The 22,854-nt window shown below is 38.2% G+C and overlaps 1 protein-coding gene and 1 long non-coding RNA gene across 7 annotated transcripts in view; one reads left to right on the forward strand and one right to left on the reverse strand.

Moving 5' to 3' along the window:
* The window catches only part of FUT9 (fucosyltransferase 9), a 119,757-nt gene that overhangs the window by 66,240 nt on the left and 30,663 nt on the right, over positions 1 to 22,854 (reverse strand). The gene's annotated exons all lie outside the window — the stretch shown is intronic.
* LOC118163438 lies at positions 1,589 to 12,097 on the forward strand. Its single transcript, XR_004749053.1, has 3 exons — positions 1,589 to 1,717; positions 6,142 to 6,147; positions 12,084 to 12,097. It is a non-coding gene; the product is annotated as an uncharacterized LOC118163438 (long non-coding RNA).

A 22,854-nucleotide genomic window follows, 5' to 3' on the forward strand; every position in this document is an offset into this window, starting at 1 on the left:
CCAAGCCTGTATCATTGCATGGGGTTGTTGTGACCAAAGTGCAGGACCTGGCACTTGGACATAGAATCACAGAATAGTCTAGGTTGGAAGAGACCTCCAAGATCACTGAGTCCAACCTCTGACCTAAGACTAACAAGTCCTCCACTAAACCATATCCCTAAGCTCTACATCTAAATGTCTTTTAAAGACCTCCAGGGATGGTGACTCAACCACTTTCCTGGGCAGCCTATTCCAGTGACTAACAACCCGTTCAGTAAAGAAGTTCTTCCTAATATCCAAGCTAAACCTCCCCTGCCACAACTTTAGCCCATTCCCCCTCATCCTGTCACCAGGCACGTGGGAGAATAGACCAACCCCCACCTCGCTACAGCCTCCTTTCAGGTACCTGTACAGCGCAATAAGGTCGCCCCTGAGCCTCCTCTTCTCCAGGCTAAACAGTCCCAGCTCCCTCAGCCGCTCCTCGTAAGACTTGTTCTCCAGACCCTTCACCAGCTTCGTTGCCCTTCTCTGGACTCGCTCAAGCACGTCCATGTCCGTCTTGTAGCGAGGGGCCCAAAACTGAACACAGTACTCAAGGTGCGGCCTCACCAGAGCCGAGTACAAGGGGACAATCACTTCCCTGGACCTGCTGGCCACGCTGTTTCTTATGCAAGCCAGGATGTTGCTGGCCTTCTTGGCCGCCTGAGCACACTGCTGGCTCATATTCAGCCGACTATCAACCAATACTCCCAGGTCCTTCTCTGACAGGCAGCTTTCTAGCCACACATCTCCCAGCCTGTAGCTCTCTTTGGGGTTGTTGTGCCCCAAGTGCAGAACCCGGCACTTGGCCTTGTTGAACTTCATACCGTTGGCCTCGGCTCATCGGTCCAGCCTATCCAGATCCTCCTGCAGAGCCTTCCTACCCTCGAGCAGATCGACACACGCACCTAACTTGGTGTCGTCTGCAAACTTGCTGAGGGTGCACTCGATCCCCTCATCCAGATCATCGATGAAGATGTTAAAGAGGACTGGTCCCAGTACCGAGCCCTGGGGGACTCCACTAGTGACCGGCCTCCAACTGGATTTGACTCCATTCACCACAACTCTCTGGGCCCGGCCATCCAGCCAGCTCTTAACCCAACGAAGTGTACGCCAGTCCAAGCCATGAGCAGCCAGTTTCCTGAGGAGAATGCTGTGGGGGATGATGTTAAATGCCTTACTGAAGTCAAGGTAGACCACATCCACAGCCTTTCCCTCATCCACTAAGCGTGTCACCTTGTCATAGAAGGAGATCAGGCTCGTCAAGCAGGACCTGCCCTTCATAAACCCATGGTGACTAGGCCTGATTGCCTGCTTGTCCTGCAACTGGCACGTGATGACACCCAAGATAATCTGCTCCATGAGCTTCCCTGGCACTGATGTTAAACTAACAGGCCTATAGTTCCCCGGGTCTACCCTCCGGCCCTTCTTGTAGATGGGCATCACGTTTGCTAGCCGTCAGTCAACTGGGACCTCCCCCGATAGCCAGGACTGCCGATAAATGATGGAAAGTGGCTTGGCCAGCTCTTCCGCCAGTTCTCTCAGTATCCTCGGGTGGATCCCATCCGGCCCCATCAACTTGCGTACATCCAAATGCTGTAGCACGTCGCCAACCATTTCCTTGTGGATTGTGGGGGCCACATTCTTCTCCCCATCCCCTTCCACCAGCTCAGGGTACTGAGTATCCAGAGAATAACTGGTCTTGCTGTTAAAGACTGAGGCAAAGAAGGCATTAAGCACTTCAGCTTTTTCCTCATCTCTGGTTACTAAATTTCCCCCCGCATCCAGTAAAGGGTGGAGATTCTCCTTAGTCCTCCTTTTGGTATTGATGTATTTATAAAAAAACTTTTTTTGTTGTCTTTAACAGCACTAGCCAGATTGAGCTCCAGATGAGCTTTGGCCTTTCTGATTTTGTCCCTGCACCGCCTCGCAGCATCCTTGTAGTCCCCCTGAGTGTCCCGCCCTCTTTTCCAAAGATTATAAACCATCTTTTTTCTCCTAAGCTCGAGCCACAGCTCTCTGTTCAGCCAGGCCAGTCTCCTTCTGCGCCGGCTCGTGTTTGGGCAAACGGGGACAGACTACTCCTGAGCCATTACGATTTCTTTCTTGAAGAGCGTCCAGACTTCCTGGGCTCCTCTGCCCTTCAGAACTGCCTCCCAAGGGATTCTGCCAACCAGTGTCTTGAACAGCTCAAAGTCATGTTGAACCTCATCCCATTGCCCTCTGCCTATTGACCCTTCCTGTCTTGGCCCCTCTGCAGGGCCTTCCTACCCTCTGGCAGCTTGACACTTCCCCCCACCTTGGTGTCATCTGCAAACTTACTGAGGGTGCACTCAATTCCCTCATCCGTATCATCAACAAAGATATTAAATAGGATGGGCTCCAACACCAACCCCCTAGGAACACCACTTGTGACTGGTCACCTGCTGGATTTCACTCCTTTCACCACTACTCTCTGGGCCCAGCCATCCAGCCAGTTTTAAACCCAGCAAAGAGTGTACCTCTCCAAACCATGGGCTACCAGCTTCTGTGGGTGAATACTGAGGGAGACTGTCGAAGGCCTTGCTGAAGTCTAGGTGGAGTATGTCATCAGCCCTTCCCTCATCCACTGGGAGGGTTATCTGATCATAGAAGATGTGGTTGTTCAGGCAGGACTTGCCTTGACACAGGACTTTGTGTCCTCCATTCCATTCTACCATTCATTTTAAGGTTTATTATTTTTAGAAGTTTGGCAAAATGAAATTTTTTTGCTCTCGATAGAAAAGGGCAAGATATAATCGGCTCAAAACACTTTAGTACTGTCACTTCTGAATGCCTGACTACAAAGGCACTGGCAGCAAAGCATATAAAACAGGAGAGAAGAAGAGTGATGTTGTTCATTTTGAGCGAAATAAGGTCAGAAAGGCCCCAGCCCATTTTTTTTTTGACAGCTGTAATAAAGAAATCTGTGGCAAGTCATCAAACATCTACATGACTCATCTCTTTCCTTTATTTAGTGGCCTCAGTATGTTTTCAATAGCAGGAAATATCCCTAGGTGTTTTTACTCTTCTGATTTGCACTGCTAGTTACTCAGGCACTTGGCTAAACTGATGCTGCCACAACGCTTCCTGTTCTGGATAACATGTTGGAGCCGGGAATTTTACATGAAACAGCAGTACGAGCTACAGGCATACCCTTCACAGTATTGGCTGAAATAGCACCATGACCCAGATGATTGCCCTGGAGTGCTGTATGGCATATAATCATCCATATGTTGTTTTCTCCTTTGAGTACCAGTCTCTTTATAACCAAACACTCAGCAATAAAAGCACTATGGTAGCTTAATCTGATGTTACTGCTTGCATCTGACAGTGAGACAATGTGCTCTCCTTTGTCTTTTAGATACAACATTTAGATGTCTGACCACATCTGAAGCTGATTTTTAAAAATCATATTATAACAATCAAATTATTGACTTTTTTATAGCAAAACTTTTTAAGTCTTCCTAAGTAATCTCATCTGGGATGATGTCTTCTTCAATAATTTTAAGATCTTTTCTTCCAAGATGAATTTATGCTGATCTTTCATACACATTATTAGATTTCATGAGGTCCAGGTTTTTAATTTCTCTCTTGATACTTTTGATAACAACAGCTATGAATATATCTTTTTCAAAATCACTATTTAAAGTGTTATGTAAAGTTACACTTACCAACAAAACTCATAGCAAGGTCTGGATAATTCATCAAGTAATGCATGTTTTATTCTTTGAATTTAGTCCTTCAGAATTTGAATTATTTGGGTTCAGAACCTGCCAGGATGAAGACAACATTTATATATAGCTTCTCTATGTCTCCATGTTGTGGAAAGAGAAAGTTCTTAAGATTAAATGAAGGCAGAACAATTCTGCTCAACATTTCATGGATTTCTGGAAATTCTTTTAATGTGAGACCAAGCAGAAGATCTACACCTTACTTTGGCAGTGGAATGACATGTCACTCTATGTAGATAGTAACAACATACATTCATACAATACCTTGTAATCTTTACAAGAAGAGCTGTCACCTTGTACTGTAGCAAAATGTACTATTAAGCACCATTTAATCCACATATCACTGGCATAATGCCATGGAATAAGATTATAGCATTTTCCTTGCACTTCTAAAAATTATCTGTCTGAGTTGTCAGCTCTTTAAAGACTGACATGATTTTGTTGTGGTGTTAAAATTGTACATCATGATAAAAATGTAATTTAAAGTAATTCCCCTGAGTGTAGAGACTCTTTATACAGCTGCTTCAGATTTATTTATTTTATTTATTTTATTTTGTTTTATTTGTGAAACATAAACCATAAGAAGATATCAACTCAGTAGGTAGCCAATGTACCTATATTTATTTTTTTAAACAACGTTTTTGTCTGAGATTGAGCCAGGAACAGTATTTCCTATCCAGCAACATCCTGTCACAGTGGAATATGAGATATATGAGATATTCCTTCCCATGCTCCACTCTCCCTTCCCCTGAAATTATATGCATATAAAAATCTATTTTCCACTAGTATCTTGTCACAGTCCTCTACACTTCAATGGGAGAAACTGATATTCAACATGAAATCAAAATGAAGGTTCTACACAAGTAGCATGCAGAATTTATTTATATTTTTTTTAAAGCATGCACTTTTATTAAACTCCACACCTGATGGGAAGAATTGTTTTGGAGTAAATGTCTCAAAAGTTCAGTCATTTCTCACCAAAGTACTATATGTAGAACAGCTAAAGAAGACAAGAAGATATATTAGTATTCTAGTGATCTTTTATACCCAGACTGCATGGAAATCATAAAGGCTAATTTACTGCTAAATTAATTAAAATAAAATATAATATTCAAAGTCAGACTGTGGAGTTTCCAAGGTTTTTCTGTCTCAACCAAACACTAATTCTTGATTTTATTCTTCAAAGAAAATAATACTTCTCTGTGTTCCAAGACATGAAAAAGACTTAGGAAAGCAAAGAATAATGAATCTCATAAAGCATTTTAATTCCAACCTCAAAAAAATAAATAAATAAATAAATAAATAAATAGTTTCTTAGACTACTGATATTATGTAGACTGCAAAGGAGATCATACTGAACTCATGACTGTGAGAAGTGCGGTATGATGTCATTCAATCATAAATATTTTTTGTTGGTATTGTTGTTGTTTTATTCACTCATCTTTTCCTGAATAAGTGCAAAGTTGTTAATCGTGTTAGTTCAAAATATGGGGCAGAGAAAAAGAGAGAAATAGTACTCAGGGGGAAATGGACAGATCAGAAAACTGGCAAAATAGAGCAGTGATCATAAATTACATGAAGGAAAATCAGATGTGTTTATATATATTAAAATATCAGCCCTATTCAAGTACTTGTTTCTATTTCCATTAAATTAAATGACATCTTAACTGAACCCATTAAATTCTATGCAGGAGAGTGAAAACAACAAACTTGAATTTAAAAACAGAAAACACAGGATGGATAAATATGGTCACCTTTTGCCTCATCAGTATTGGAAGCCTCCATAGGCTGGTATTGACTGAATAGGCCTATTAGATCACGTGGTGTCTCCCTTTCCATTTGACCATAAGCAATCATTACCTTTTTCCATGACTGCAGTCATGTAAAGTGATCATTGATCACTTCATAGATTTTCAGGCCAGAAGAGAACACTGCAGTCATTTAATCTGACCTGTTACGTGACACAGGCAGTAAGATCTCACCCAATAACTTCTACATGAAGTCCAATAATTCATGGTTGACTACAGAATACCTTTTAGAAAGAAACCAATATTGATTTTAAAATGTTGTATGATGGACAGAAAATCTACTACTTTCCTTCATAAATTGACCCAATAGTTATTTTCCCCTCACTGTTGGAACTGTGTCTCATATTTCCATTTTGAATGTGCCCATCTATAAATAGTGGACATTGTTTTTTGTTGTAGTTATAAATAACATGGTATCCATTAGCCCTCTCATGCTACGTACTTCTATGGGAATATTATAGGTCAGTCTCTTTATCTTCCCCCTGATAAACAGATTATTTCCTGAAGTATTTTCCTGTAAGGGAGTCTTTAAGTTTCCTGATTCATTCTTTTGAACAACAGAGCTAGAAGTTACGTTTTCAGCCTACAGCTGGTACCTGTGAACAACAGAACTAAAGAACTTTCCTGTATAGAGACAATATAAGCTTTTGGTTCCTGTTGTAATTAGCTGTATATACACAAATAATTTAACCCAGTATCTGTTCTAATGATTTTATGAAGACAATTGTGTAGTTTGTAAGTGCTTGTCTTAATGGGGAAATGGCACACCTGCACACTTGCAAATGGGATAGAATTTACAGCTAGCTAAGTGTAAGGAAAACTAACAATGATAAGCAGAAAGTTACTTAGTCCAAGATTTCCTTAGTCTGAACAGTCTGAACTATTCAACAGACTGTGGAAATAGAGATTCCCAGGAGGGAAAAGGTTAGAGAGTACCAAAATTATGTAATATTTTCTGGATCATAACACATAGTGCAATGATACTAGAAACATCATTCTGATTGCAGCTTAACTTCACATGTATGTGACATTGTTAGAAATGAGAAATAAATGTTTTTATTTTTTATACACTTTAAAACATGTTTGACAGTCTCGAGAGGTGAGACTGTGTGAATCTTGTGAAATTAAGCAAGGCCAAATGCAAGGTCCTGCACTTGTATCAGGGCAATCCAAAACACAGATACAGACTGAGTGGAGAATGGATAGAGAGCAGCTATGAGGAGAAGGACCTAGGGGTGTTGATTTTTGAAAAACTCAATGCAAGCCAGCAGTGTGCACTTGCAGTTCACAGAGTTAATTGTATCCTGGTCTGCATCAAGAGAATTGTGACTGTCAGGTTGAGGGAGGTGATTTTCCTCTACTCTGCTTTTGTGAGATCCCACTTGGAGTACTGCATTCATTTGTAGGGCCCCCAGCACAAGAAGGACAGGGACCTGTTGGAGTGAGTCTAGAGGATGGCCATTAAGATGATCAAAGGGCTGGAGCACCTCTCAAGACAGACAGATAGTTGTTCAGCCTGGAGAAGAGAAAGCTCCAGGGAGACCTTATAGCAGTCTTCCAGCACTTAAATGGGCTTTTAAAAGGGGGCTACAGGAAAGCTGGGGAGGGACTCTGTTAGGGAGTGGAGTGATAGGACAAGGGGAAATGCTTTTAAACTAAAAGATGGTAGATTCAGATTAGACATGAGGAAGAAATTCTTTATGCAGAGGGTGATGATGCACTGGCACAGGTTGTCCAGAGAAATGTGGATGCCCCATCCCTGGATGTTCAAGGCTAGGCTGGATGAGGCTTTGGGTAACCTGGGCTAGTGGGAGGTGTCCCTGCCCATGGCTGGGAGTATGGAAGTAGATGATATTCTAGCCCTATCATTCTATGATTCTATGATTTTAGGATATTATAAAGTGATAGAAATTAATGATGTTTGAAATGTTCTTAGCAACTCCTTAGATTAATACAGTTTCTAACTTTCTGTCTTAATACACCTCAAATATACTGTAGGAGTCCTATTTCACTAGGGCCATCAGATTCTCTTTGCTGCATTTCAAAATTAGTTTGGGATTTTGAAAAGTCTTTTTCCAAATAATGCTTCCTCCCTCCTTTCAGAACAACCCGATTTCCAGTTTGATTTGCAGTTTCAAAGCTTCTCAAAACCAAATGAGATATGCTGGATTTTCTGAATTATTCTAATGACATAACCTAGTTTCCACAAAAAGCAATGGGAGCTTGATCAGTTGCTCTAATGGGAGCTAAAATGGAAAACTTGAAAAAAAAATCACCCATAGCTAATTGGCTTTTGTGTACATATTAGCTCTGCCAAGTTGAGTTGTACTGAGGAGCCAGCCTAGAACTGGCAAGATACTTGATGATGCAGTTGCCATCCAGTCTGTCAGAAACACTTTTCTGAAACAATGCTACACTTTCATTACTTGAAACTTCCTTATTTCATTTGCTGTATAAGATGATGTATTAAAACAGTTGGTGAGTGAAAGAGTCCTGGGTTTACAAAGAACAATGTGAATAAAAATTTCTAGAACTATAAAAAACCAAGCTTAGGATTTGTTTAATCTTATTTTAGCAGTATAAATGCATATGATCAAGCAGTAATCTATGTAGAATTCTAGAGTCAAGGTAGGGAGATGGTAAATCACACCTGACTAATCTGATTACCTTCTATAGCAAAGTGGATGGATCTGTGGACAAGGGGAGAGTAGTGGCTATATTTAGTGTGGGTTTTAGCAAGACATTTGACTGTCTCTCAGAGCTTTATTGTATGCAGGTTAGGACACGGTATGGGTGGAAAGCTGACTGGCTGGATAGACTCAGAGGATGCCAGTTAATAAATAGGCCGCAGTCTACTCGAAGGCCAGTAACTAGAGAGTACCACAGGGGTCTAAATGGGGACCTGTCCTCTAACATTTTTATTTATGACTTGGAGGAGTCAATGGAGTGCACTCTCAAGTTTGCAGATGATACTGGGGACCCCCATCAGTTCACCCGAAAGCAGAGCTGCCATCTTGAAGGTACTAAACAGTATGGAGGAGTGGACCAGTAAGAACCTTTGAAATTCAACCTTAAGTTCTGCACCTATGAAGAAGAACCTTGTGATTATACAGTCTCAAGACTTAATGGCATGAAAGCAGCTCTGTGGAAAAGGACACAGATATTGTAGTGATCTTGGCGGACAGCAAGCTGAGTGTGAGCCAACAACGTGCCCTAGCCCGAAAGGTCAACGTTTTTTTGGGCTGTATTAACACAGAAGCAGAACCAGTAGGTAAACGAAAGTGATTATCCTTCTCTACCTGAGACAATACTGAGACACGGTATCCAATTTTGAGGCTCCTCCTTCTCCTTCCTCTACCCTCCTTTCTCCCTTGACCAGGAAAAGTATTAGTAATCTGTAAAAAGCACAGCAGAAGTGACCAAGATGCTTGGGGCTGAAGCACTTGCCCTGTGAGGAGAAACTGATGGAGTTCAGCTTGCTCAGTACCTCCTGAAGAAGAAGCCGTTTTGAAGGGACCTAAAAGAAGACCCCTAGTAGCTACAGATGGTCGTTGAGTAATGGTGCCAGTCTCTTCACAATGGTGAAGGATGAGAGACAACAGGAATAGGCTGAAACAGGAATCTCAAGCCAATTCTCCAATCTCACCTGCATAATAGTGACCAAAAGTCTTTTCTATCGGACAAGCCATTATCTGTAAAATCCTGGTATTATAAGGTATTATATATTTTCCTACTTCACTCTCCCCTCCCACTCCCCCCCACTCCACACGTATACAAACAGTGCAGCAACTGTATCAGAACTCCCCAGTAGTTTCTGAACTGTATTTATAGCTATTTTACTTACTTCAATGAGCTCTAAAACTTTCTGTTTATAGATGGGGACATGAGACCCAGAAGGACGTTGTTTTCCTGGTTTCTAGGCTACTTCTCTGTCCACTGCACTACCTTTCATCTTTATCAGATGGTCTTCCTTGAAAATTATCATCTTACATAAAGATCTAATCATACGAAAAAGTCAAGGACCAAGGTTCTGCTGGTCATGCTTTATTCAAACAATGCTTATTTCTCCCATATTTTATACTCTAACTTCCAAAGTAGTAATTAGCTTCACATTCAGTGATCTTACAGAATTCTCTGGTCTTCATTTGGCTTTTAGCCCCTCACAAATATGAGCTAGTAATTCATTAATAGATGAGTAGTTAAATTATAGTGTCTTTTTGTTGTCAAGAAAGAAAAATATATTATCGTGACAACAAAGCTGAGAATAGTTTCAATGAATATAGAGAATGTTGTTGTCTGGAGTACAGATGTGAGAGGATGAGATAAACAAAAGATGATGTAATAGTATGAAGGGAAACCTGATACACAAGGATAAATTATGTGTTCTTAATTCTTACATGAGTGTTTCCTATATCTACTAACATGTAGGATAAATAGATGTAAAAGGGAAGCATCCTTGAAGACCACTGTAAAGAGGATAGCAGGAAGTGGCAGAAGTAGAAACCATAGCCTGCCTGCTCTTTATACTCCAGAATAAATAGGGCAAGCATAGAAATCTGGAAATGTCCATAAGCAATATGAAAAATTTTAAAGAAAATGTATGGACTTCTTATTGATAGGAATATAAGAAAAGGTATACTTTTCTCAAGACTCTTTTCATCATTCTTTCCACAGTCTTTCCCTTCAGCAATTAGTAAATTAATAAATTTAATTAGTAAATAATTAGTGAACCTTTAATTTACATGATCCTAGTATACATACATTAATAAATTAACACAATTTGAAGAACTATGTCCTTTCTTGTTTTTAACCTTCCAGTCATGCCATCTGGTCTTGTGAAATGGCTGCTTAAATCATTCATTTTCCTTTTTAAGTTGACCTTGGGTTGACTTCTTCACTTTCCACATAACTGATTAAATTTAGTGGCAATTATTTTTGGGTAGTCTAACATACTCTCAATCCTTTTTAATATACTTGCCAGAAATCTAATTTTAAAATAAATTTGCACATGTACAATTTTTGCTATTTGCTTTGTGTATATAATTATACTTGCACCACTGTGCAGGCTGCCTCAGTGTGTTCAAAGATGGGTAGAAAGATCTTCCTGTAAATGTATTCACAAAGGTAATTTTAGCATCACCTTTCAAATGTAGAGATAATGATGAATGAAGGGCAAACACCCATTCTTTAAAATTAAGCCTGTAGTAATACATGTTCCAACAGATTAATGTCTCAGGTAGTGTAACATTAAGACTTAATCTCAGTCATCTATTCTTTGCTGGAAATTTCTTGAATCTTTGCCATATGCTGAGGCAATCCCTGTTCAGTAGGACAGTCGAATTACTGAATAAAATTCAAAAGGCATGCAGGCATTTTGTCTCAATAACTTGATATTGTATTGTCACTTATACTCAGAAGTTATTATAAATTAATTAAAAGAGCATCTGAAACCCCTCAGGTAATTTTCAAACACAAGGAGAACCTCTCTTGTAGTGATACTGCTGTCCCTGTCAGTCTGTGAAGATATTTTAATCAGACATATTAATTTTACTGCACTAAAATGAAAGGTGGAAATATATGATTATGGTCTGTGCCTACTGTCAGTAATGCATAAATCTTCTGGCATAAGCAGGATACACAGGGTGTAAATCAATGGCACAAAACCAGTATATTATTTCACTTGACGTATAGCAGCCTAAAACAAAGTAAAAACATTCTCTGTAGGCTGTCAAGTTTAAGAAACCAAGATGCAGAAGGATTTACTTGACACCTTTGGCAATTAATATACATATGTGCTATGATAGTTTGTGGAAGAGCTTGGCAAGAGTACTCTCTAAAATAGCAATTTAGCTGAGATGCTCAAGGATTTCAGGGTATCCACTGATGACAAAAGATAGCTGTCTGAAAGCTACTTCTTTCTGCACATCTCTTTTCCAGTCTTACTCAATGAGGCTCTTGATGTATAACAAAGTTTATGAGCTGTCATACTGCTGGATGGACTGGAAAATGATTCCCATCCTTCTCAAGTTTTTTTCTTGTTTTGGCTTTGTGCATGTAAAAAACTTCTTCTGCAGGCTATTTTGCTCCCAAGTGCCCAATATTTTCTGCTTACTGAAGATACTGTTCTTGGGATAGGTCTTTTACTGCTCATGCTTCCTTCTCTGTATTAGTCATTTGCTATTGTAACAGGGACTTGAGCCTTATTTTCATTTCATTATGTCACAATAGAGCAAAGGCTCTAATCAATTTACAGTGGATTTTAAGATGTTACTGTCTCCCTGTATGTATTGACCTACTTATGGCCATGTTATTGCTAACATGGAATGGACGAGACAAGTGGAAGTGCATTGGCTTCTCAGTTGCCACAGTTCATAGCCTATAATATGAAAGTAAAATGAATTAATTTCAGATCAGTATGATATGATGTGGCACAGGGTGTCATGGACCAAGAGAATAATATACATTCACTTTTCCTAACTGTTACTTGGGCAGAAAAAATCTGGAGCAAAAAATAAGGATGATAATTTCTTAAAATATGCCACCAGGATTCAGGAGACCTCAGTAACTGCTTCCATCTCATGTTTGCCTTCTGAAACTATTCCATTTTCTTTGGGTTTGCCAAAAAAAAAAAAAAAAAATATTTATTTTTAGAAGTGGTTCTTCTAGAGTGGAGAATGGCAATGGGTCCCCAGAAGTCTGCAAATTAAGCTAGAAGGAAATAAAATATGATTTCATTATAGCTGGACTAGAATTTGGTATGATATATTAGTATATAGTTTTGCAGGAAGTCATGTTTCTTTAGATATCCCTGAAAATTATTATTCTCATTAAAATACAATTCTCCATAATAGGTGTTTTAATCTATAATCCTGGTAAGTAATATAAAGGTAAAGTAAAAAGATGAAAAAAAATCTTAGTTCACTTGTGTGCTTTACAGTTTTATATTCTTATCTTTATAATTCTTAAGGGCAAAAATCACTTATTACCCATATGAAAATGGATATGATAGTAAGTGCGCCATTGAAGAGTCAGTACGGACTCTGACTTCTGGTTATGGTTTTTTTTTCTCTGTTTTCTCTCTTTTTTTTTTCTTTTTTTTTTTTTTTTTTTTTTTTTTTTTTCTCTGTTACCATACTGAAACTGTGCAGAAGCAATGCAGAGAAGGGAGAAAAGCATAATAGAAGGGGAGGAAGGGTATCACTTTCTGAAAGCTGATCAGCTAACTCCATCACATTATTGTGTTTGAAGGAAAGCATACATATCTTCCAGGCATGAATACAATTATAAAAATTTTGGCCCTACATTTTCATAACATCGTTAAGGTAGTTCTAGAATGTTCTAAGGTCAAAGTGTGACAGATAATAGCCTGCTCTTTTAGGGCAGTTCCTGAGGCTGAATTCCATGCTTATCCAATATTTTAAAAAGTATCATTTATACTTTACATGCAAAGATTTTAAAATCCTGACTGGTTTTAAAATTAACAATATCATTAAGGTACACAGGACCCAACACTGCCATTGCTTTTCAATCTGAGAGTTTAAAATTCAGCTTGGGAAAAGTGTCCTAAAGAATCAAAACTAAAGTAAAATAAAATAAAGCAAATCTAACATATGTAGACCTCTTAAACCATCTACAAATATATTACTATTGTTTTTTTTTTCAATAAAAAAATTGTAATTTTTCTATTTACCTAAAAAAAGAAAAAGCGTTTGCTAAAATTCTGCCTCATATCTTTATTTGGAACTGAAAGCAAACATAAAACAATTAAGTCCAAAGAAATATCCAGATCTGAAGAGTGCTGGTCATAGTGCTCATCTCAACATTCACTAAAAACCTGCACAAGCAAGTTCTATAAGCAGATTTAAGAACACAGAAGCACTTGCATTTACAGTTTTTTACTAGCCAAACCAACCTGTAAGCTGTGGAATATAAAATGGATGTGTTCTTTACTAAAAAGTAATAGAGGCCATACAACATGCAACCAATCCTCCATAAAAAAAGTACAAAACAGGAATAAGTTTCTGTTAACTACAACCCATATAACAGTGGTTTAAATTTGGGTCCAGATAGTGAGAATCCCAAGATTCTAATCAACTCTCATTTTGTCTGCCTCAAACTTACAGAAGGTCAATATTTTAAAAACAATAGCTAGAACAACAAAAAAATACAAACATTTCTGTGATCATGCACAAGAGCATTACTACGCATCTCTGTCAACCTTGCAGCAAAATTAGCTGAGTAGGTCCAAATTATACTGATAATAAATTTTCTCCCTGCATAGCCTGGGGAGAGAGACGAAGAAAATGAACAAATGCAAAAAGAGGAAAAGTGAGAAAGGAGAGACATGGAGGGAGAGTGAATATATATTAGAGACAGGGAAGCTTTTAGTAACACTATTCCCTGAGCTTGAGTTTGTTCTTTCCTTTTGTTCATAAAGGGTTATAAACTATGAACTCACGGAGAAGAATCACTATATTTTTTCAAGGATTTTTTATAACTTTTATTATCATTTCCACAATCCAATAGATATGTAGCACCCTATACAAAACAAATTGATATCAGATTCTATCTTAAGTATATATGGAATTACAGATGGAAATACAGAAAAAAAAAAAAAAAAGTTTAGCACAGCATATCTAAGCCCACATTTAATGTCTTCCATGGAGTGGCATTGTTTTCAGTGCAAGCTGACAACATTCATAGAATCATAGAATCATAGAATATTCCAAGTTGGAAGGGACCCATAAGGATCATCAAGTCCAACTCCTTGTACTGCGCAGGTCTACCCTAAAGTTTAGACCATGTGACTTAGTGCACAGTCCAAACGTTTCTTAAATTCATACAGGCTTGGTGCAGTGACTACTTCACTGGGGAGCCTGTTCCAGTGCACAACCACCCTCTCAGTGAAAAATCTCCTCCTGATATCTAGTCTGAACTTCCCCTGCCTCAGCTTCACCCCGTTCCCATGGGTCCTATCACTGGTGTTTATGGAGAATAGCACACCTACCTATCCACAACCCAAGTTGTAGACTTCAATCTCCTCTTCTCTAGGCTGAACAGGCCCAGTGACCTCAGCTGCTCTTCATACTTCATCCCCTCCAGGCCCTTCACCATCTTCGTCGCCCTCCTCTGGACACTCTCCAACAGTTGAATGTCCTTTTTGTACTGCGGTGCCCAGAACTGCACACAGTACTCAAGGTGAGGCCGCACCAGTGCAGCGTAGAGCAGGATGATCACTTCACTTGCCCTACTAGTGATGCCGTGCTTGATGCACCCCATTCATGTATTAAGTATCAGTTACTAGTAGGAAGTCACATAGTTCTAGTCAGTTAGCAATCTCTATCATAGAATCATGGACTATCAGAGTTGGATATTATATTAACCCCTGAATTGGTATATAAGAAATCATAAGTTTGTGTCCAGATAAATGGCAATGTAGAACATGTAAATCCTAACAACACGTTACTGCTTTGGACTCTAGTAGCTTTGGAAGCAGCAACTAAGCAAGCATCATCATAGAACTCACAAACCATTTAAAAGAATATAAACCTACTGACAATATTTAATTTGAAGAGGGAGACTTAAAATGGCTCAATTTCAAATTCAGCTAATTATATCTTGTGAAAATCAGACAGATAAGAAAATTATCTATCACTTTACTTTTAAAAAGCTTAAATATTTTTTCACTATTTACTCACGACTCTGGAAGAAGGTGGCATTTCCAGGCTAAGACAGTTCATGTATAGTTCATTCTTTTGGGCAAGATACTCCCATTATCAGTTAGAGAAATTAATTTTTAAGAGGTAGTCTAACAGTTAATTACTCTTAATTACTCAAAGGAACTGATAGCATAAGATTATGTTGGTAGAACATAATCTGCTAAAGAAAAGTTACTTTCAAAGCGTAATTGAATACCAATTACAATAAAATTATTTCCTTGACTGAAACAAAATGTGCTGAACTTTCCCAGTACTCAGACAAGAGTATACTGGTTCAATACTTTTTCAAGGTCTTGAAATTCCTTCATCACTTGATTCTCCTAGTAGTTCTGCTCTAATGTGACATGCTGGGAAAGCTACAATAGTGAATCATATTAGCTATTTTTTTAGCAGTATTTTGGAATGCAGTCTGGGTTTACAGTGTTAAATAAGCAAGCATTGGGTCATTTAAAAAATACATTCTGTTGCTCTGTAACTTTTGTCCAATTTAGAATGAGATAGAAAATCTGTGGACTGAAGAAAAAAAAAAAAAAGATCAAGTTATGCCCTTTCGTTCTTAAAATGTACTTTTTGGCAGTGAAAGAATCCAACTGAAAAAAGACTTTCTTTTAATCTGGGGGCCAATTTAAGTGTCTGCACTTAAATTTAATGCGTAGGTTAATGTCCCTGCAATTGGATCTCAATTACATACACTCCAGTTCTTGCATTTAGATCATTGTACTCCTTAAAAAATCAATAAAGAATTCAGCTCCCTGGGGAATAAACTATTAAAGCACAATCCAGTGGACTTTAAGAGAGGGGTGTTTGAACTTTCTAAATTATATTGGAAGTCTTTCAATAGTTATTGTGTAAAGCTAGTACAAAATCATGCTGCTAATGAGACTGTCTTGCAGCTACAGTGACATCACTCATTCATTTTGACATTACAAGACATTCTCTTATCATTTATTTTTACTCAAAAGTTTATTTTGGTTAATGCAAATGAAATGGTATTACTCACAATTTTCCTCAGCTTGAATGAATGCTCCTTTTCTTTGCACAAGCCAATTATCTTTATTTATTCATGACGCCTCCCCAAGCAAGCTGGGTATCATGGAGGCTCCTTTTGAGGGCTCTGATAGCATTAGCAGATCTGACTGTCCTTATCCAGACCTCTTGGGGCTACCTCCACTCTGGTCACGGCCCACAACCTTATTTCAGTCCCAATAATGTTGCAGCAATGCCAATCTCCAGCCTTGTTCCTCAACAGTTATTTGGATTTCCTGGCTTGACCTTGGACCTTGCATTTGGCTGAGGCTCACCAGCTTGTCAACAGGGCCTGTAGTCATCTCCATGCTGCGTGGCTTGCCTGGAACCACATGCCACCACTGCAGCCACTGCTCACCTTTATGATGTCTGCCCTAGGCACCCAGTACTCTGGCATTGATGAAGTAATCGCGGCACTGTGGCAGTGAACTCAGAACTTCTCAAACCCTGGAGACTGGTCCATGGTGGTCCCACAGGTCCTGCTGACCTCAAAACTCCATCTCTGAACCAGGAGTTGCCCATACCTCACACTGCTCCAACACTGCCATAGGGACTGAAGATGTGTATGAGGGTTTCTCAGCCAGATTCTGCTAATACTCCCTGCTTACCCATAGGCTAGCAGCTATTCTGTTACAACCCCCACCCACCCCCATACACACACACACACACACACACGTCATGCTAACCCAGCTCTTGGCAAAGTCCCTAAACTGGGTCTCATAATTACAGAACAGTTGAGGTTGAATGGCATCTAGTCCAACCCCTCTGCTCAAGCAGGGACACCTAGAACAGGTATCCCAGGACCACAGATGACTATGGATCACCTCCCATATGGAGCACAAAGGCCCCATGTTGCCTGTGACAGATCTAGAAACCCTTACAATGAAAGACAGCTCTGAGGAGATGAGCATAAGTGATGTGCTCAAGACTTAGAAAAGAGTACAGAAAGCAACCATAATTATGGTAAAGGAAGACTAATTTATCTCAACACAAAGTGGACTGCAGGGTGGCCTTTGTTTTAGGTGATGGTTATATCAGTTGGGTGAACAAACTGGTTCTATAAATGGTTTTCACAGAGATAACCAATAGAGAGTATTCTTTTCCTGAGACAGTCAGATCAGTATTGGAGGAAACATATATGTGCAGCATAGAATAAGAAAACTGTCAACCAATGAAATGAACTTTGAAGAGAACAGAGGGCTTCAAACCACAAAGCCTTTTCCAGCAATGGAGGATGCCCAGCATAATGACAATGAACATATAGAGACCAGTAACAGGAATCACATTTGTATTGTGATCCAACTGCATGTTTCAGTTGCTATATTCCATTTGTATTTTTATTTCAGTACACTGTTGTAACACTCTTGTAAATCAAAATCTAGTGTAATGTCAGATTATCTCCAAATAAGTAAATTTTGAATTAGATATCAAATCCTTATTATGTAAAATACCTAAAAGAACCTGGTCAGATACTAATGGACTCTGACACTGCTAAACCTCACTGACTTACTGCTCCAGAGCAGTTTCTAGAATGGTTCCCCTGATGGGATAAGAGGCAAGGAGGAGAAATTTAAAAATAAAAATAAAAAATGACAACATGACATATGAACACAAGAAAACACTTTTTACAGGGTGGGTGGTAAAACACTGGAACAGGTTGCCCAGAGAGGTTGTGGAGCCTCCATGCGTGAAGATATTCAAATCCAGAGTTAATATAGTTGAGACCAACTTGCTCTTGCTCTTGCTCAGAGTTGGATTAGATGTCCTCAAGAGGTCCCTACCAATTTTTCACACGTGAAATGAAGCACTACATAGATGTATGATACATCATACATCTATGTAGTTTAGAGGTTGGACATTTAGAGGTTGGACTACATTTAGAGGTTGGACTCGGTGATCTTGGAGGTCTCTTCCAACCTAGACTATTCTGTGATTCTGTGATACACCTGGATACACCTCAAGCCATTGAAGCAACTCTGCTAAAACTCCTCAACCATTCAACAAAGATGAAATGTGCAGAAATGTGCAGAATCAGATGAGCATTGGAGACTGCATAAAATTCTGCAATACTGATCTGTGAAACACAGGTAAACCCCTAAATTGGGTAGTCAAATAATTAATTCTGTATCACCAGCCTCCTGTGGAGTGTGATAAACGTGTGCTCAGAAGCATGTTGCAGACTTGTCTGCCCAGCCCTTGTCTCCAGTTCTGGGGACAGCTCAAGTTCCCTGTTTGTGCCTACGGGTTATGACATCAAGATTCTAAACAACTTCAGTGACTAGCAGAACCCACATCAGAAGTTAAATTCTATTAAAGATGACACCACAAAAACAAGTGTTAGGAAAAATAGAAAAGTGTGACAAATTGGATTCACTCCTGGCAAGATATGACATGCTTCACCTTTTGCCAATGACTGGTGTGAGGAAGGAGTTGTGATGCAGCTTGATAATCTGTTGGGGGATATTGAGTGATGAGAATAAGATAAATTTTCATGGAAGCAAAGATAATCAAGCCAATAAACAAACAAATATACATAATCTACACATTTTAGACCACAACAAAAAGTCTATCATAGAGCATAGTGACTGCAAAATTGCTGTCTTCAGCACAAATAAACTTTACTGTTATGTCAGAAACCTTAATTCTGACAGCAGAGCATACTTACAGACCACAGTGTCTAACTGTAATCATTGATGAATTTTCAATATCCTAGTTTCAGACTACTCCATACCCAGAAAAAAGGTGAGACCACCAGTTTGTCTTGGTATGGCATTGAAGTCAACTTGCAACTGGCCTATTTACTATTTAGTATAGAGAGGAACTAGTGCTTGGAAACTACAGACTACAAGGGACTGACTGTAGATATGAACTTTAAACAAGAGGTAGAAGTTTCACCTTTGTTGTGGCAAATATTTCCAAGAACTTTCTTCTGAACTTACAAATAACTGACTTCCTTCTGTTCAGATTCCACTGGCTGTTCTCCTTTCCAAGGCGGATTGTGTCTATGTGCTGCAGTTGTTAACTGCTCTTGCCTCAGTCCCTATGGAAATGGAAATAAATCTGAGATGATACTGAAAGGTTGCTAGGAAACAGCCAGATGATGAGGAGGAGGAGACCAGTTTCCTGGCCTCTCTTCAGGGTGTTTCTCTGCTGTTTGTCGATCAAGATCACCACTGTTGATTTGCCAATTCCAGGTGCTACTATGGAATTCTATTAATAAATAGATCCGGATTACTTTTTTTATACCTGTGCTTAGTAAGGCAAATGCAAAATTGTCTTTCTGACAAGATTTTGAAGCCTTTTCCAACTCAGCTGAAATGCACTGTACATGGAACTACTCTTAAAATTCATTCTAACTCAGGCTGATGCAGAATGTAACAAATTATCTGACAAGTTAATACATCTATTATATTTTATATATCTCTTTATAGCTTAGTCACAATGAATATTTGAGTGCCTTCCAGTAGTGCGTTAAGCAATGTGACTAATGCTTGTTACATGTTTATTCTTTCATTCCTCTCCCCAGGGGAAGATATGTCTACTGTGCAATGTTTTGTTTTACAATATACAATGCTTGTCTGACTGTTCATCTAAATGTTTATGTTACAGAAGAAAAGGTTAAGAAAATCCAGTTTGCACACGGAAAGGGAAGTGGCACTCAAACTTGTTCCTCCCACAGAAGTTGATTTCTCAGTCCAAGACTGGCCCCAGCAAAAGCACTCATTTCTATTTAATAAGATTTACCCTCCTTGCAAAGGTTTCTGTTTTCCAATAAAACAAAATCGACAGTCACTCTTTTCATTTGGGCACTTCAGTTTAGATACTCAGAGCTCTGGCCACAAGAAGACTTAGAAAAACCTTACAACTTTGAATACGATTCAATAGCTGATGAGAATGGAAATGACACTGCATAAACTACAGTACTTGGAAGAGCTCAAAATTGATCCCAGCTCACAATTTTCTTACCAGAAAGACCGTTCCTCTTGTCATACAATGTTGTAATCTGCAAAGGCACTGAAACCAGGAATCTTATCAAAGGGGAGTTTCTGATGGTATACACTTCAGGAGAAATGCTTAGTTATGCAGGAAGCTTCTGAATATGAAAAACCTAAGTATTGGTGGTATCTAGACCCCTATAGGAAAACCTGATTCCTGGAGAAAATAATAACTGGGAAGGGAAAGAAAGGATTTGTGGTGAAGTATTTTTAAAGTAGAAAGCTTTGGAATGACATTATACTTTCCTTTCTTTTTAACTAAATTTTCAGTACAATGTATAATTATTTAATAATGAATTGATTAATGTGATAAAATATAAGTCACTAGATTCTGATTTTAAACCTTTGCTCTGCTGTTTGTAGTGAACTGCAAACAATTTTGTAATAGGAAAGTAGGAAAGAGATATTGATTTCAGTTTTATCCTTATTTTACATCTCTATAAATAGTATTTTGTCATTAAAATGTTACTCCATGCTTTATGCTATTTTTTTGTTTTAGTTGTGTTACTGTCATTATTGTAGATTTTACATTTCAGAAAATATAGTGTTTTGGAAAGCAAAAGAAATGTCTTAGCCAGTAGCAGGCAGTATCATAAAGGCTCCAGAAGGTATGGCATAGCTTCTGGAGATCAGCTTTGTAGCAATCAAGACCACATACTCAGTGTAGAACATCTGGAATGGCCACTAGGCTCAGGATCTCCATGTTGGTGATATTCAAAGGGTTTAAACAAGTGTCAGAAATTTCAGAATAATGAACTGTCTGCTTACAGTAATGAGTGGATCTCCAACGAGAAACTTGGTTTGTTAATATACACATTCCTCTCAGATGTCTTTACTTGCACAACTCATTTTTCTTCTTTGCAATTTGCAATATTTTTAAATCAAAAAAGAGAGTAATGTATTAAACTTGTTTTTTACAAGTATTTTGAAGGGAAAAAGTGATGACTACTGTAAAAGATTATATATATATATATATTTCTTTTCTTTCCTTTTCTGTTCTCCCTTTATACATTAATGGATATTATAGTTTGTCAAAACTGGATCTCTGAAATACTTAATCTTCTTGAAGAGTTTAAAAATAAACCTTTTGTCTATTATAGTCTACTACAGGGGAAAAAAAAAATACATTCTCCTTTTCAGTCCTGTGCTTAAAAACATAACATCAATGGGATTTATGTAGGCAGATTAAGATTCCTTCTCACATTCTCTTACACCATGAAATGTAATTTGATGTGAGTAAATGTTTCTAAGGAGGCAGCTTTTGTGATCTCACTAATTAAGTATAAGAAATCTGATCCTGATTACATTGATGATAGTGAATAACATCATTTAGTTTAGATGCAGATGGGACCCATGGTTTAATTAACGTTGCAAGCAGCCATAGGATTGAACGAAGGTGCTGAAAAGAGTTTACTCTAACTTCAGTGATACAAAGTTTGCCTCAGAAAAACAAATTGCAAAAATGTGTAATTTGGAAAAAATGTAGGAGGAAAAGTCAAAATATGCTGTACTCTACCTTTAAGAAAGAAATCTAAGTTACTCTAGAAATCTATTACTGTCCTTTCTCTTACATGACTATTCACTTCTCTAATACTTCTTTATAATTTATTGCACTCTTAGATAAATGAAAATAAATTTCTTTCAGATGTCTCCTGTTTTTTTAGCTCATTCCTATCAGTCATAGCAAAATCAGTCTCAAAGGACTAATATTAGAAAAATCTATTTGTACTGGAGTCTACATTATAACATATGCTTTCAAAAACTTCCTTGTAATAGCAGCCATTGTAACAGCTGTATAACAGCAGATACAGCTTTATTTCCCCTTTCTAGGGACCAGAAGAACTGGAATTGAAGATCACCTGCTTATTTGTATACCATCTTTGGTTTGACCCTTTCCATGAGAAACCTGCCATTATATGTGTCTGAGTTTGAAAAAAAAAAAAAAAGAAAGAAAAAAAATATGTTTATTTGTATGTTTGTATCTTAGGAAGTAAAAGTCTCCCTGGCCAAACTCCCTCCACACATGCATCAAAATATCTGGTATCGATTTTGATCCCTTCTATTTATGTAATGTTTATGCCATCAGGAAAATGATCAGAAAAGCCTTACTGTGATGATCAGAAGAGGGTTGGTTGTTCTTGGGAAAAGTTAAGAGGCCTATTAAAGAGTAGAATGAGAGGGTTTGTTATTACTTTTTACAAATATACCAGAGTAAACATGCGAGTTAAAAGAAATATATTGAAGAATGATTAAAAAAATGATAACTTAGTGACTAAATTCTACTAAGTACCTATTATATCTTTAATTCAAACTGCAAAATTTCTATTTTTCTGTTAATTAAGGTTCCAGACTCATTCTGAATTCAGATGAAAATTGGATTGCAACCTCAGACCTGCCTCATGACCTCTTTCTATAAAAAAGATATTGTAAGGACTCAGTCAAACACTATTAGTTATAACATATTTTATGTTTTATTTTGCTATCAGGTTTATAAATCAAAAATTTTATTATTATTCTGGCATTTGTGTTGTGTCCT

This window comes from Oxyura jamaicensis, chromosome 3, assembly GCF_011077185.1.
Source record: "Oxyura jamaicensis isolate SHBP4307 breed ruddy duck chromosome 3, BPBGC_Ojam_1.0, whole genome shotgun sequence".
In the NCBI taxonomy this organism is placed as follows: Eukaryota; Metazoa; Chordata; class Aves; order Anseriformes; family Anatidae; genus Oxyura; species Oxyura jamaicensis.